The sequence below is a fragment of the Anastrepha obliqua genome, chromosome 4 (assembly GCF_027943255.1).
Source record: "Anastrepha obliqua isolate idAnaObli1 chromosome 4, idAnaObli1_1.0, whole genome shotgun sequence".
NCBI lineage: Eukaryota > Metazoa > Arthropoda > Insecta > Diptera > Tephritidae > Anastrepha > Anastrepha obliqua.
The window spans coordinates 116,468,437-116,473,234 of NC_072895.1; the positions used below are offsets into that span (position 1 = coordinate 116,468,437).

A 4,798-nucleotide genomic window follows, 5' to 3' on the forward strand; every position below is an offset into this window, starting at 1 on the left:
AGTGTCATTGCAAGCGCATCACCGGCTGACTGAGTGACTGGCTGGCTGTGAGTGGGTGTGTGTGTGTGAATGCCTGGCTGTTGAATGCAAGGACGTTTACCAGCTCACAATTAGTGTAGTGAGTAGGTTTATTTTTGTATCTTTTCCAGCATGTAGGCATGTATATATGTATGTGTGTATGCAGCTAAGTCTATCTGTGAATGAGTGAAATTGTATGCTTTTGCCACAGTAAAGTGGGCCATCATTCAGTAATTATGAAGTGATTTGCTTTCGCTTCTCGCTTTTACTCACATTTGCTCCATGTGGCTAATTTTAGTAAGTGAAAGTGTAACAAAAAGAAAATAAATAAATTTCGATCATTTCAAGGCTGCAAAAATGTAGCAAATAATAAAAAAAATTTAAATCGCTATTGCAATGAATACAATTTTCATGCCATTTTTCATCAAAGAAAAAAGAAATAAATGTCGATCATTTCAAGGTGACACAAATTTAGAAAATTAAAAAAAAAAATTGAAATCGTTATTGCAATGAATAAAATGTTCATGCCAATTTTAATGACAGTTTTTTTAGAAATTTATGCTAGTTGCTTGTGATTGATTGGTTAACATCTTTTAACTTTTCAGTTTCAATGACACCCACGATCTATAGAACGCAGAGCTGTGCCCAGCAAAAGACTATTTAACCGGCTCTCAACAAGTTTGAATGAATCACCTGATTTACTGACATAGCAGGAGATTTTACAGCGGTTTGTTTAGGGAAAAAATTATATTGTATTGGTAATTGGAAAAAATCAATACAGTCTCCACTTATGTTGCTTCGTTGCTGTCTGCAGAACGACTGATTAGATGAGTGTGTGAATACGAGTGAAATGAGCGAGCAGAATACTGCTGCCGAGACCCGTGTGACGTGGGAAGTTACTCTCACAATTTTCCTTCGGATGGCCAAAGCTGGTAATCTATCATCCTGAGTGTCAGCCAAAACTGATGACAGTTTTTTATAGCGTCTTCCTTTTGCCAAGAAAGACTCAGGAATACTCTTCTATGAATTTTTATTTATTGGAAAGGCCCGTCAGTTTAACCCACTGCGTCTAGCGTTTGGAATTTATTTTCATTTGACTATAAAGAAAAGATACATGAATATATTTGCATGAATTTAGTTGTTTTTATTTATTTTTAGTTTATTTTTTCGTGTTTTTGTTCATTAGTTTTAATTTTTCTTTGGTTTGTTTCGTGTTTTTGGCCTTTCATTTTTTTTAATTTATTGAAAAGCGTAAATATATCATCAAATACCTTTCACGGCTGGCTTTACAATAACCCATTCTCGCAACTCAATTTCTCAATATATTTTCGTGAGCCTCTAAATTTATTAATATAAGTTCAATTTTAGCAATGGCAACTTAAATTTCAACTTTCTACTCTTGAGCCCTCTCTGGCTGGTTGACATAAAATTTATATTGAACGACACCCCACAAAAAATACTATAATGACGTGAAATCGCAGCTTCTTGGTGGCGAATTGACATCAACATTTTGACTGCTCACTCGATATTAGATTTTTCCAATTTTTTTTTTTTTTTGAAACGAAAAATTTTGAATTTTTTAAGTTACTGACTAACCATAAACTAAATTTTTTATGCATATTATGATGTATAGGGTTTTCCAATAAGAGGTGTTATTTTGATATTCAAAGAGAAATGTTATTTTTTATATAAATGATCGGATGTTTATTTCATTATAAAGAGGAATGTATGGCGTTAATAGTGAAAAATAACATCAGGCAAATGACCACCACGACCACGCTTACAGGACAATATTCTTTTCATGAAATTTTCCATAACCGAATTGCAAAGTGGCTGCCCTATGTCCTCGATAGCCACTCGAGTTCCATCTTTGAGGTCTTGAATCGACCCTGAGCTGTTGGCGTAGACCTACTCTTTCACGTGGCCCCAAAGAAAAAAGTCACAAGGTGTTAAATCACAAGATCTCGGTGGCCAATTTTGATCACCTCTTCGAGAGAGACCACGGTCCGGAAGCCTTTCCCGTAAAAGATCAATGGTTTCGTTGCTTGTGTGGCACGTAGTGCCGTCTTGTTGAAAATAAACGTTGTCTTGTTCAACACCTAACACCTGTTATTGGAAAACATACATATATACACAGACTTTCTGAAACGTCTGTTAAAACGAAAATTTCTTACAATCCGTAAAGAATTTATTTACAAAATTTAACTTAAAGAATTAATTTATTAATTTAAATTAAAAAATTAGTTCTTATCGCTATACCCTCTATTCACGTTATGCTTCTTTGCGCACACAGCGCTTTATTATACTTCTCTCGTTTTTCCTAGCTTTTTTAACGACCAGCGATCAGCGATCGATACGTATTGCAGAATTGCAATTGTGAAATAGTGGGATGTACTCGGGCTGTGCTGCCAGTCTGTTCGTAACAATGGGTGTAATGTTATATTTGCTGTCACAGTCAAAAAAATCGATTGCTCAAATTCCGAAAGTTTGATGGGCAAATTTTTAAATCAAAATTATTTTAAAGTAACGAAAAAGTTGGCTGCTTCTTACTTGTTTCTCTCTTCAACACCTACACAGAAAAGAGGTAATATCTGCTATTTCATTTATACAAAAAAAAAAAAAGAATCCATCAGCATTACAGATCGGGGTGAGCTTTAGCTTGCTCAAGGATCTTCTTCCATTTAACTCAGTCAAGGGCTTCCATATTCCAGTTTTCTACTTTTAATTTCTACAGGTCTTACGTGATGTTTCCTAGTCATGCCGTTGTCTCTCACGATGATTGGATTATAGTTTATTATTATTTTACCTAGTCGCGATTCTTACACAGGGACTATGGATTCTGTAGATGATTGAATAAAAAAATTGTGAAAACTTGTTATTTATGTTTGTTTTATTCAAGAACGTCTTTACTTTTACCTAAAAAAGTCTATTTACGAGGTGGCGCAAAATAAATCATCCTATCGTAATATTTATAATTCTTCCAAATGAGGCCGTACGTCAATCATATTTGATATTTGTGAGCTAGGCAGCTGCAGTATACAAACAGACAAGCAAAGTAGCGCGTAAAGGTCAAGATAAAGATATCCATCCATATCAAAATCATTTTTTTATTTAGTAAAAAGTTATTTAAAAACAAGATTGGATGATTAATTTTGCGCCATTTTGCATTTTTATTTACATACACATGTACATTTATAAACAAATTTTGCTAAAATACCAAACAAAATTTCTTAAATTTCTTATTTATTTGCTTTTTGCCATCAAATGAATTCAAGGAATTTAAGTAAAAAAAAAAATTACTTTTCAACTTCGTTTTTTCTTTAGAATTATATAGTCAATAGAAGATTTCAACTTATACACTTACTCGTCTCAAAATTAATAACGATTTCTTTAAAGTTAAGGAATTCCAATTTAATGTTGCACGGACGGAAGTAAAAGTGGTGAGACAAAAACTTCATTAACTCAACTTCAGCCGGTCTACAAGTGTTTCATTTACAACTCCAACTCTACATTCAGCTAAAGCATTGCCTTTGTTTTGCTTATTGTTTTTGTCGTAGTAGTAACTGTGCAGGAATACCAAATACATATCCCCTAAGCCCAGACGCACCAATTGTTTAAAACACCAACAGTTTTATGGCGCCACACCAGACCCAGACACTAGTTAGAGACGTCAGCGCTCCTTCCATCAACTACCCCAGTAAGCCCACAGCCCCCAATACAGGCATACATACCATACAGACAAACACATATTTATACTACTCACTCAAATGCCTTCAAGTGTGCCTCCACACCTTCTTTGACATATCCCGCCAATCACTTTTGACTTGTAGACGCTGTGCAGTACGCAAAGAAACCGAATAACGCTTTTTAATAGAAAATTTGACAGCCGTGAAATGATTTTCGTTCGCTTGCACAAAGTGATCAGCAAGCGATACAGTGGAACAAGTGGGAAGTTATTTTGGTGTAGCTGAATTTAAAATTTAAATAATAAATATAAGAAATAAATACAATTAAGAAATATAAATTAATTTAAAAGAATTCATTTCATTAAAATAAAAAAATAATAAAATAAAAAAAACTTCCCATACCGGGAATCGAACCCGGGCCTTCTGGGTGAAAGCCAGATATCCTAGCCACTAGACCATATGGGATATATTCACTTCGGCACACAATGCTATACTACAGCGAAGCCACGATTAGAAACGATCTTTTCACATTACTCACGAAGCAATGCTCGCAACGAAGAAGGTGTGTAAACTGAACATGAGCACAGCGACGTCGCCTTTTTCGTGCACTTACGTCGTCTATAATTAAACGAAACAAAGTGGCTTTGCATACAACACACAACTGCTGTACATGGCTTTCAGGTATAAAAATGTACCTATAGGCACAACCAACTCGTTGCTTTGTTATTCGTAGCTCAGTATTTTTTCTTCGTATACTATTTTTGTTTTGCAAATTATCTTTCCGTCGGCATATTTTTGAAGAAAATTTCATAGTACGAGTAAGCTTGAAGATTTCTTATGACAGTAGCATCATCGCAGTCAGCTCTTGGAGAATTCTTCAGATGTTGAGATTATTCCTCCGCGAATACTTCTAAAAGGAAAGCCATGCTGTTAAAAACAACTACAAATTTCCAAAAGTGAGCAGAAGAGAAGTCAACTGTTACTAATTTGCATTCCACTTTAAACAGATCTGCTGCTAACAGAATATGTGTAAACCTGTTAAAAGTTATTAAGTGTACAGGTGATTAAGTGAACAGTCTGTTGCTTGTGTTTTC

At 34.7% G+C, this 4,798-nt stretch overlaps 1 non-coding gene across 1 annotated transcript; it reads right to left on the bottom strand.

Annotated features, from left to right (window-relative positions):
• Positions 1 to 4,097: 4,097 nt before the first annotated feature.
• Trnae-uuc (transfer RNA glutamic acid (anticodon UUC)) lies at positions 4,098 to 4,169 on the bottom strand. Its single transcript has one exon. It is a non-coding gene; the product is annotated as a tRNA-Glu (tRNA).
• Positions 4,170 to 4,798: the final 629 nt, after the last annotated feature.